At 49.0% G+C, this 12,227-nt stretch overlaps 1 protein-coding gene and 1 long non-coding RNA gene across 2 annotated transcripts in view; one reads left to right on the top strand and one right to left on the bottom strand.

Annotated features, from left to right (window-relative positions):
- Positions 1 to 4,204, bottom strand: part of LRRC8A (leucine rich repeat containing 8 family, member A) — a 27,603-nt gene extending 23,399 nt beyond the window's left edge. Inside the window, exons 1-2 of the mRNA XM_008579433.1 lie at positions 4,066 to 4,204; positions 3,072 to 3,178 (exon numbers count right to left, since the gene is read on the bottom strand). The gene's annotated coding sequence lies outside the window, so the exon portion shown is untranslated. The remainder of the gene's footprint in view (positions 1 to 3,071; positions 3,179 to 4,065) is intronic.
- A 93-nt stretch (positions 4,205 to 4,297) lies between these two features.
- The window catches only part of LOC103595894, a 21,360-nt gene continuing 13,430 nt past the window's right edge, over positions 4,298 to 12,227 (top strand). The window contains exon 1 of the long non-coding RNA XR_550999.1: positions 4,298 to 4,421. This is a non-coding gene — a long non-coding RNA (uncharacterized LOC103595894). The remainder of the gene's footprint in view (positions 4,422 to 12,227) is intronic.

Genomic DNA, 12,227 nt, shown 5'->3' with positions numbered 1-12,227 from the left:
GCGATCCGTTGCCGGACACGGAAAAAGACAAAAGACAAAAAAAAAAAAAAAAGTCCTTCTAGAAACCTCAGCCCCACACATCCTTGATGAGGGAAAGTTAAGCCCCCCGCCTCCTATCACACACACTCACCCAAAATGGGAAGTCACTGAAAAACAAGTGTCCAATCCCAGTACTGGGGGGAGCTCAGCCCTGCTTGTCCACCAAGAGTGTCGGTTCCGGCAGCAGATGGACTCGTTCACCAGAGGTGGGGACCAGGACTGAAAGAGTGGCCCCTGGTCAATGTTTCTCAGCATGCTCTACAGACCACCAGTTTCATGACTATCGGGGGAGCTCCTTCAAAGTGCAGATTCCTGCCAGCACTGCAGGGCTGACTCCGCAGGTCCGTGGTGGTGGACCCAGGGCTACAACATTTTAAACAAGCTCCTGGGTGATCTGAAGCCTCTCCCTCACCAAAAGCCTGAGAACCTAGAGCCAAAGAACAATGGAGGGTAGAACAGGAAGAGCAAAAGCTGCCGAGCCACACACACCTGGGTTCGAGGCCTGGCTTTGCTACCGATAAGTTGTACAACTTTTGGAAAGAGACCTCATCCCTCTGAGCCTTGGGCTCTTCATCTGTAAAATGGTAAAACAACCTCACACACAAGGCCGTGGCAAGGCTAAGATGGCAAACACACACACACAGTGACCCTGCATGCCGCCCAAGACTCAGAATGTGGCACTGAGGGTGACTGCAGGATGGGAAGGTGCTGCTGCCAGGAAGGAGGAGAAGCTGGAGAATCTGAGCGTCATCTACGAGAAGCCGATCCTGAGACTTTCTGCCAGGTAGTGCCTCGTGTGAACAGGAAGGGACTCCTGAGGAAGAATGGGAGGAAGACACATGGGAGGGGAGAAGGGCAGGACAGTGAGCCTGAGAAAACTTCCAGGTCATTGGAGACATCAGCAGCTCCAGGAAAGACCTCATTCCCCAATCAACTGCCGAACAGCACTCTCCCAGCTCCACAAAACAAGGCTGCCAGGCCTGAAATCCCTCCTTGCTGACCCATCCCGTGGTCATCCAATGTCCTAAAAGAGCATCTTTAGTCCCTGCTCGCAGGTTGGGCCCTCCCCCTTCTCCTCATTTTCCCACCCTCAGGGCTCAAACCTGAATGGAGCATTCCAGAAGGACCAAAACCAAAGCTTCCTCCAGGTACTGCAAGAGTAAACTGAGTCAAGGCCAGCCTGTTCCTGAAGGTCCAGGAAGGGCCAGACCCAGGCAAATAAAAAAAAGACTCAGATGCCACTCGACCCACATGTGTCCCCCCAACCCCAGCCTGGGCCCCACCTCAGGCAGAGACAGTGGAGGCCAGAACCCGGAAGCCAGACCTCTCCAGCCAGCCCATGCTGTTGCCTCCAAGCCAGCTCTGGCATGGAGGAGGAATTCTGATCTCAGATAAGCAGGACCTGCTGCTTCCTGCTCATCGCTGCCCAGCATGGGAGACTTCAGTGCAGGCCTCTCCTCTCCAAGGAACAGTGTTCCTCAAAGCCAACAGGAAACTCCTACAGGGCAGGGCCAGAGTTTGCTGACCTTGTCCCAATAAACAGAAGAGTTGACAAAAGCACACACCAGGCATTTCCCACTTCCCTCTGCTGCTGTCAGTGCCCAGACACACAGCTCAAGACTCCCAGAGCAGTGACGAGGAGAGGCCATGAGAGTGAGCATAGGTTCTGCTGGGACTCGCACACAGATCTGTCTACCTCTTTTCTGGGAAAGAGGTTTATTTGTTTAAATGAAACAAAAGCAAACTGCAAATCAGTAGCTCAATCATGACCCGATTTTTGTAAAAATAAGCAAACATTAGTAATAGATGTGGAAGAATATATCCCTACCCATTCATGTCTCTGAAGATGGGGATCAGAGAAGACTTTCATTTTCTATATGACATTAAAAATCCAAACAGTATAAATACATATAGTGAACATGCAACTATGTTGGTAATTACAAAAGAAAAAAAAGATCACTGCTTTTTAAAAAATCCATGCTGGGGAGTCTCAGGCCTTCCTTCACAAAAAGCTGCAGTGGGCAGTGGATGCAGGGAGGCCTCAGGGCAGAGAACAAAGGACCCAGGCCCAGGATTCCAGAATCCAGTTCAGGTCCCATGTCCCTTCCTTCCTTCCCAATGAGTTTGGACAAGGTGCTTCCTCACTCTGAGCCTCAGTTTTCACATCTGTAAAGGGGGGATAATCACCACTGCCAAAGCTTCCTCAAATGATCAAATGACGTGAATGTGTTTTGCAAATTACGCAGCAGTGTACACACATATCAGCGGTGATTAGGGACCACGTTCTGGGACACACACTCTAGTAAGTGCTTTCTCTATATCAACATATTTAATCCTCAAAACGTTCTAAAGGGAAGTTGATGCTAATATTATCCCCATTTTAAAGATGAGGAAACTGAGGCTCAGAGAGGTACAATGACTGGCCCATAGTCACTCGGCAAACACATGACAGCCAGGACTCAAACCCATGTCTGACTACAAGTCCAGGCCCTAACAAGAGCACTCTCCTGCCTCTGGGAAGCAACCATTTTCCAAAGCAGTCCCCGAAGATGTCCACATGATCAAATAATTGGGGGACACAAATTGCTAGCTCCCTCTCAGAGACTCATCATGCTCAGCTCAAGACATTCAAGGCTCTGAGAAGTCCTGCAGCATGGTTAACAAGAAGTTGCTTCTCCCCAGTGCTATCTAACCACTGTGACTAGAGAAGTCGGTGTTGTGTGGAACACACCAGGGGTCATAAGGCAGCATTATTAGCAACCCAGACTGATAAGATCTGGAGTGGGGAAGAAAAACAGAGGTTTGCAATGAAACAACATTGACATTCAAAGAGTACAGCAACCAGACGCTACTGAGCTAGCCACTGAGTCAGGAGAAGGAGGAAGAGAATAATCCTGTCATCTACCACCTCTGTCTTGGATCCCCTGGACCTGCAGTGAGAAGAGCAAAGGACTGTGGAGACCGAGATGCTGCCCTTTGCTCCCCAGGCTGGGCACTGGAGCTGACTTGGAGGGAAAGGGTCCAGTCCTTACCCCGAGGACGGCTCTGCTATCTGCACGTCGGCTGTCGGTGCTGAGGCTGGCTCACGTCTGTCTGGACAGGGTCCTGGCATTCCTTTTGCTCCATGGACGCTGCCTCCCTATGAGGAAGCGAGAGCTACTGTCAGCAGGCATGTGTGTGACTCTGAGTTACCTGCTGTGCTGCCAACATTTTCTGAGAACCTGTTTGGTGCCAGGCACTGGGCTGGCTTTAGGGTGACAAGAGATTCAGACAGGATGTCTCCCTCACAGAACTTGGTCTACTAAGGGGATGCCAGGTCAGCAATTACAATCTTCAGAGGCCAGTGCTCTGCTGGGGGGAATCCAGGAGACGCACCAGGCCCAGACTAGTGGGGTCAGGAAAGGCTTCTTGGAGGAGGAGTTGCCTGAGTTGCCTCCTGAGGAAGAGTAGGAGTTGGAAAATGAGCATTCTAGGCAGAGGGGACAGTACATGTTTGCTCGGAGGGGAGAGAACATGTCATCTAAGGGCCAGCCTGTGGCTCACTTGGGAGAGTGTGGGGCTAGAAATACCAAGGCCACGGGTTCGGATCCCTATATAGGGATGGCCGGTTAACTCACTTGGGAGAGGCGTGGTGCTAACAACACCAAGTCAAGGGTTAAGATCCCCTTACCGGTCATCTTTTAAAAAAAAAAAAAAAAGAGAGAAGAACATGTCATCTAGAGAATGCTGGAGATGGAAAGTGGCAACAGATGGGCTACAGTGGGGTGAGCTGGGTCAGGCAGACACAGCCTCTGCCCTGACTCCAATTCGAACAAAAATCCACCCACCCTCTACCCATCAACAAGTGTTTAATGAACATCTAGTGTACGCCAGGCACTCTGTGCAGAAGCAGTCATGAGACTGAACAAGACAAGCAGAGTCCAGGCTGCCCGGGGCGCCTGGGGGCCGGGCAGCCGGCCGGGGGCGTGTATGAGTGGGTTTCGAGAGGTGACAGCCCGTGTCCCTTTCCCTACCCCGCCCACTCACCTGGGCTCGCCGTGCCCGGCCGCCCAGCAGGCAGCCCCAGCCCCCTGCCGCTCCGTCCCGCCGCCGGCGGCAGCGCTTCCCCGGCGCCTCCTTTTGTTTGTCCCTCACTGCACCACTCAGCCTCCTCCGCCCCGGAAGTGACGTCACCGGCGGGCGCGAACGCGGCGGCCAGGGCGTCGCCATCTTTATGAGGGGAACTTTCTCCGCGCCTTCACCCCGCTCTCGCCCCCTCTCTGGCGCCATGTTGCTTCGGGGCGGAAGTAGCCGAGCCCGGGCTCAGCCCCCTTAAAGGGACAGGAACTGCCGTAACCTTCGGAGCGCTCTAGGGGACGAGGGGTGAAGCGGCCGAGGAGCGGGTGAGTACCTGAGCGTGGCTTCCCCGAGGTCGGGTGCTGAGGCCGGGAGAGCCTGGTAACGGTTCCTAGCTTGATCGTTTGGCCCTCCTAGTACTTGTAGATTGAACCGCCCGAGGGAGTAGGTTGCACGCGCTACTCGCTGATCCGCGCTCGGACACTGGGAGCAGCCGGGCTGGTTGGTCCTCTGTGCGCCCGCATCCCTCTCCCACCACCGTACCGACGGAGAAGATGAAGCCCGAGGTAACAGCGAATTCTGGGCAGAGCTGGGGCTGGAACCGTGTCCCCTGACTCCAGCTCCACAGCCCCAGGGATCCTCCTGAGTGTTCGCAGTTGCCAGGCTGGTAATAGTAACGGCAACCAAATTAAAAAGTAATCCATACAGTGGAATACGGTGCAAACATTAAGACGAAAAATGTTCAATATGCATGAATATGAGACTACTTCCAAGATACTTTAGATGAGAAAAGGAAGGTGCAGAAAGAACAACGTTGATCGGTGCTGCCAATTGTGTGTTTGTGTAAAATAACGTGTGTGGTCGTGGTATCTGTGGGTGTGCTCACCAGCCCTCTGATAAGATGCACAATAAGTTGTTAACTGTGGTTGCCTGGGACAGGATAACTGGGGTCATGGATACGTGGACAAGCGGGAGGAATTTACCACCACGTGCACAGGCTGATTATCCAAAATAAGGCAATGGGGTTGGCTGATTAGCTCAGTTGGTTAGAGCGTGATGCTGGTAACACCAAGGGCCAGGGTTAGATCCATACCGGCCAGCCCCCCAAAAATAAATAAATAAGATGATGAAGATAGTAATGCTCACATCCATCATATGTTGAGCCAATGCCTGGTTTCAGCTCTCCTGCTAGGAGGGCTTATTTTCCTCCTATAATAAAGGGGGAAACCGCCTCAGAGAAGTTAGGAAACTTAGCAATATCGTGGCCAGGAAGTGGAGAAGCTGGAATTTGAGACCTGGAGGATTTTACATCAATGCTCAGGATCTAGCTTATCCTACCCCACACTGAGAAGCTTTTTTTGTCATCAGTCATGCAACACCAAGCTTGGAGCTTGGCACACAACAGGCATCCAGTAACTATATATTGACTGAACAAGTGGAAGAGATTGGGGAGACAACCCGGGGTGTAGAATAAAAAGAAGCAAACCTTGAAGGCCAGACCCCAGGATGGAGTCCAAGGCTTTCCAACCTTGAGACTTTGGATCTGGCATGTCTTCCCTGGGCTTCTATGTCTTCCCCCTTGTAAAACAAACAACCACGGTGGATAGCAGAACACTGAGAGCTTACACGTGTCATACTTCATACTTTACATGCAAATTAGCCCCATTTTACAGATAGGTAAGTGAGGCACAGAGAGGTTAAGAAAGTTACCCAAAGGGGTTCCCAAGGCCTCGCTCCCATGTTCCCTGGGAGAGGTTGCTGGGCTCCTTGGTGTCTCTCTCAGCTTCCTGGATCATCAGCACTCATGCTTTGAGGACCTACTGGGTGCTGCCAGAGGCTGAGGTGGAGAAGAGGACAAGCACACAGTTCTTGACTTTAGAGTTAGCATCTGTGTTGACTGCCTTGTGGGTGAAGCTCAGGGACTTGGGACCCCAGAGGAGGGGGCACCTGGCCCAGCCCGGGTGGAGTCCAAGAGGGCTTCTCCAAGGAGGTGACTGAATCTGTGACTGAAAATTGGGTAGGCATATCTGGGAGGAGAAATCATGAGGCTGAAACTCAAGCAGAGAGGGTTCATCCATGGCCTCTGCGTCAGGGTCTGCTAAGCAGCTGAGGGTAACTGACATGATCAGAGAATGTGCAGGTTAGGAACATTCAGTCTGGCTTCTGCTAAGTCGTTCTTTTCCTGTTGGATGACAACTCCATTAGGTACTAACACAGCTTCCCACCCTCAGCTTCACACTGAACCTCTGGAACCTCCAGGCGACAAAAGAACATAGGAGAGTTAATGGCAATGAGGAAATCCTTCACACTGATGTCCCCTCCCCCCCATTTCATTCTGTCCCCAGAGCAGCAGTTCCTGCTCATGCAGAAACTCTACCCATGTAGATAAAGGTGTTTGGCCTCCGGCTTCTTCTGTCTTGTCAAGTGTCTACACTCACCTGGGTTTTCAGATGCCAGTGTGCCAGGACACCTAGATGGCCAGCAGGGAGTATGACCCCTGCTTCTGTAGCCAGCAAGCCAAAATCACTCCAGCTATAGCAGGAGAGGAGTCACTGTCACTCCTGTCCTAACAGACATGGGGCCATGTCCCACTTTTGGATGGAAAAGTTTCCAAAATGCTCATTCCCCCTCCTCATTTCTGGAAAGAGGTGCCAGCTGTGGACTCATAGCTGGGGGCCTCCTGTGCTTTTCTGAGACTCTGACTTTGGGCACGTCATTTGCCTGCTCTGAACCTCAGTTTTCCTACCTGTAAAACCAATATGATCTTCTCTGAGTTTCCCGCCAGACTATCCCATCTGTTGTGGCGTGTTTTTTTTTCATGTGTAAAACTGCCGTTAGGAGTGAGACTCCGGTTTTGGATGTAGATTTTGTGTCAAGAGGAACAGGGTGGGACATCTACTGTTTTTCTCACTCGGGGTCCCCCAGTAACCCCTCGCCACCAACTCAACAACAGGTTCTCACCAAACCATTTGTCTTCTGGAGACTGTTTTTTTTGATCAAAAAAAAAAAAAAACCAAGATTCATTATCTGACATGAGACTTTTTTGTCTTGCTTGGTAGTTAATTTTTATGGGAAGGCTTATAGGTTTACATGTTGATAGACTATTGTCATTGGCAGGACTCACAGTATGCTTTCTGTGGATTATCGCATCGTTGTTATCCCATTGTACAGAAAAGGAAGCTGAGCCTCAGAGAGGCTGTGCTGTGGCCTGACCAAGATCCCACACCTAGTTCATAGTGGAGGAGGGACCGTTTCGTCCAAGTCCAAGTTTTGATCTTCTGTGGTTGTTCGTGTCATGGACCGGTGTTGCCTGGGCCTGGTATCCCCTCTCCTGCCCCCTTTCCCAAGAGGTGCCATGCTTTGTGCTGTCTCAGTAACTAGGGGTCTCTTGGCATTTTGAGCCCAGGGATGCTGAACATTCTTCATGGCACCAGAGAGTGCTACCCAATGCAGACCCAACTCACTTCAAATACCAAGTATGCCCCTGTTGAAAAACACCAAAACCAAATGTTCTAATTGTCCTAATTGACATGGGAGATGTGGAGCCAGCCTGGGAAGCCATGGTCACCTTGCCTGCCCTTGTAAGCTGCTATGCAAGGGGGAGCTGGACAAGGCATGGCTCCCGTCCCCAAGGGGCTGGTGGTCAGCTGCAGGCTGGGAAGCTGATAGAGGCAGCAGCATCCACCTCCTGAGAGAGGGATTTTTGGAGAGTTTGGACTTTAGAAACAGGTGAACCAGGGTTTGAATCCCAGCTCAGGCTCTCTCAACTGAGTAAGCTTTGTTCATTCTCTTCTTGAGCAAAATAGGGATGATAGTACCTTCCTAAGAGGCTGTGGTAAGGATCACAGAATTTAGCACGGGGCTGGAGGGGCACACCAGGCACATAATAGGTGTTCACTGAGTTCAGAGGAAGCCTGGGTGGATACAAAGGCTGCAGAGCAGGGGCAGAGCCGGGGCTAGGCCCTGGCAGGTGGATCAGATTGGAGGGCATGCCAGACAGGGGCGCAGCTTGAGCAAAGGTGGGCAACGTCTCTTCAAAAGCTAAGAATTTATACCTTTGGAAGAGGAGGGAACACTGGAGGCTGCAAAGTCTGTATTCAGCTCCAAAGGCCAGGGTGAGACCAGCTCCAAAACTGATCCAAATTTAGAAAGGAGTGTGACCATTCACTAAGGCACAGGAGTTGCTCTTTCTGTATTGTCAGTCACACTTCTAGAAGAAGGCAGCACTATTTAAACAACTTGATAAATTTTTTTCTTGATAAACTTTTATAAGGAAAACACAATTATCAATGTTTTGTGCTTAAATTACATGTACTAAATAAATATTAATTTTATTATTTATTTCATTTCCCTGTACCTTTATAACAAACCATGAGATAGTTTCTAATGTTTTAGCAACAATTTTTAAAGGCCACAGAATAATTTTCCCACTATTATTATCCAGTAATTTTCCCACTAATTATTAATATCTCTCGGCATGATTTCAGCTTACATGGTCATTTTTACAGTCCCACACGACAGTGGGAAGAGAGGACTGCCTGAGTATATACATGTGTAAATATATGAGGGTACTTCCAAAAGCTCATGGGAAAATAGAATTGAAAGACAATATGAATTTTTCCATGAACTTTTTGGAGACCCCTTGTATAATGTATATGCATTTGTATATGTGTATGTCTGCTCCATTACATACGTATCTGTCTCTCTGCAACTAAAATAATGCAAATGGGTTTATATTGTTCCTCAAACTGACTTTTTTATATTACAACACATTTGTTAAAAATTGAGGTGACGGGCCGGCCCGGTGGCGCACTGCTACAGTGCACCGCTTGGGAGCGCGGTGGCGCTCCCGCCGAGGGTTCGGATCCCACATACAGACCAGTTCCCACTCACTGGTTGAGCGAGGTGTGGGAGCAACACCGAAGGTTGCGATCCCGTTGCCGGTCCCGGTCCGGTACGGGCGCGACACTGAGGGTTGCGATCCGTTGCCGGACACGAAAAAAGACAAAAAAAAGGAAAAAAAAAAAAAATTGAGGTGAGATTCACATAACATACAATCAACCCTTTTAAAGTGTACAGTTTAGTGGCATTTAGTGTATTCACAATGTTATGCAACCACACCTCTCTAGTTTCAAAACTTATTCATTACCCGAGAAAAATACCCCATACCTACACATAATCACTCTCCATCCCCCCCATCCCCATCCCCTGCTAACACTAATCTGCTTTCTGTCTCTACAAGTTTGCCTGTTCTTCATATATCATGTGAAAGGAACATGCAATGTGTGATCTTTTGTGTCTGGCTTCTCTTTTTTTTTTTTTTTAATCCTTTATAAAGATGACCGGTAAGGGGATCTCAACCCTTGGCTTGGTGTTGTCAGCACCACGCTCAGCCCAGTGAACTAACCAGCCATCCCTATATAAGATCCGAACCCATGGCCTTGGTGTTATCAGCACTGCACTCTCCCGAGTGAGCCACGGGCCAGCCCCATGGCTTCCTTCACTTAGTATAATGTTTTCAAGGTGCATCCAAGTTACAGTATCAGCACATCTGTCATTCTTTTTGGGGGGAGAAGCGATTGTCATTCCTTTTATGGATGAATAATATTATATAGTATCAGTTTGGTAGGTCTTATTTTTTGCTCATCTGAGAAGCAAATATAGTGTTTCACTTTAGTTTGCATTTTGTTAATTATGAGTAAAGCTCAGTATCTTTGTATCTTTTCAAGGTTATTGAATATTTTCTTTTTTGTGTGAATTATATCTTTCACCCACTTTTTTTCCTGTTGAGATGTTGGTCTTTTGTTACTGATTTGTAAGAATCTTTTGTATACTAAGGCTCACACTATATTAAAATGGCCTGATTACTTGTTTGTCTCCTTAAAGGATAGGAAACTATTCTTTCACCCTTGTATGGGTGGTGGCTAGCATACAGAATAGCACATAATAGGGTTCAATAAATATTTGCAGAAGCAATGAAGAAGTGTGCACATACTATGTAGCAGGCTTTGCACCAGGTGTTGAGTATAAAAATATGGGCAGAATAGGGTCCTTGTTCTAACAGAGCTCACAGTCTGGTGCAAGAGATAAACATTCATTCTTTCATTTCAGCAAAAGTGTATTGAGCAGCTACTCTGTGCCAAGTGCATAATGCCCATTGGAAAAGCCACCCTGCTAGGATGGGAAAAATGCCAGGTTAGGTCCCTAGTCTGGGTGGGTCAGTGTGATGTGATTAATCTTACATGTCAACTTGACTAGATTAAGGAATACCTAGAAACCTGGTAAAGCATTATTTTTGGATGTGTCTGTGAGGATGTTTCCAGAAGAGATTAGCATGAAAGACTTAATGGACTGGGAGGGAAAGATCTGCCCTCAATATGGGCGGGAACCATCCAATCTGCTGAATCCTGGAGAGAAGAAAAACAGAAGAAAAGGAATCTCTCATGCTCTTCCGCTGGAGCTGAGACACACTCTTCTCTCCTGTCTGTGGACATCAGAACTCGAGACTCTTCAGCCTTTGGGTTCCAGGACTTACACCAGCAGCACCTCTGGCTCTCATGACTTTGGCCTAGGACTGAGAATCACACCATCAGCTTCTCTGGTTCTGAGGCTTCCAGACTTGAACTGAGCCACACTATCAAGCATCCAGTTTGCAGACAGCCTGTTGTGGGACTCCTCAGCCTTCATAATCACATAAGCCAATTTCCCTAATAAATCCCCTCATATATATATCCTATTGGTTTTGTCTCTCTAGAGAAACCTGACTAATATATTCTTTGGAAAATTGGTGAGAAGGAAATTTGGGGAAGAGGTATGTGAATAGACCTCTCTGAATGGGCAAAGTATGTGAAGATAATTGTTCCCAGGTGAATGTCCAGCAAAGGGTGACCTCAGCAGAGGAGGATTTTAATAATCAGGTGGACAGAGGATGACCCATTCTGTGGATACCAGTCAGCCTTTTCCCCCAGCCACCCGTCATTGCCCAGTGGGTTCATGAACGAAGTGGCCATAGTGGCAGGGGTGGAGGTTACACATGGGCTCAGCAACATGGACTTCCACTCACCCAGGCCAACCTGGCTACAGTCACTGCTGAGTGCCCAGTCTGCCAGGAGCAGAGGCCAACACTGGGCCCCCAATATGGCACCCCTGATACGGCAACCTAGTGGCAGGTTGATTACATTGAACCGCTTCCATCATGGAAGGGGCAGCGTTTTGTCCTTACTGGAATAGACACTTACTCTGGATATGGATTTGCTTTCCTGGCATTAAACACTTCTGCCAAAACTACCATCTGTGGGCTCCCGGAATGCCTTATTCACTGTCATGGTATCCCACACAGCATTGCTTCTGACCAAGAAACTCACTTCACAGCCAAAGTGCGGCAATGGGCTCATTCGCATGGAATTCTCTGGTCTTATTGTGTTCCCCATCATTCTGAAGCAGTGGTCTGATGGAACAGTGGAATGGCCTTTTGAAGTCACAGTTACAGTGCCAGCTATGTGGCAATACCCTGCATGGCAGGGCAAGGTTCTCCAGAAGGCTGTACGTGCTCTAAATCAGCGCCCAATATGTGGCACTGTTTCTCCCATAGCCAGGATTCACGGGTCCAGGAATCAAGGGGAAGTGGGAGTGGCACCATTCACCGTTACCCGTAGTCACCCACTGGCAAAAGTCTGCTTCCTGTCCCCACGACTTTATGCTCTGCTGGTCTAGAGGTCTGAGTTCCAGAGGGAGGAATGCCTCTGCCAGGAGACAACAATGACCCCATTGATCTGGAGGTTAATGCCACCCGGCCACTTCATGCTCTCCTTGCCTCTGAGTCAACAGCTAAGAAAGGAGTTTGTTACGGTGTTGGTTGGGGTGATTGATCCTGACTACCGAGGGGAAGTTGGACTACTACTGCATATACAGGAGTATACAGGAGATGCCTTAGGGCATCTCTCAGTGCTACCATGCTCTGTGATTAAGGTCAATGGGAAATTGTAACAACCCAATCCAGGCAAGACTACGCGTGGCCCAGACTCTTCAGGAATAGAGGTTTGGGCTACTCCACCAGGTAAAGAGCAATGACCAGCTGAGGTGCTCGCTGAAGGCAAAGGGAATGCCAAATGGGTAGTAGAAGAAGACAGTTA

This window comes from Galeopterus variegatus, unplaced genomic scaffold (assembly GCF_000696425.1).
Source record: "Galeopterus variegatus unplaced genomic scaffold, G_variegatus-3.0.2 Scaffold80, whole genome shotgun sequence".
NCBI classification, from domain to species: domain Eukaryota; kingdom Metazoa; phylum Chordata; class Mammalia; order Dermoptera; family Cynocephalidae; genus Galeopterus; species Galeopterus variegatus.
This window is presented reverse-complemented; position numbering and strand designations above follow the sequence as displayed.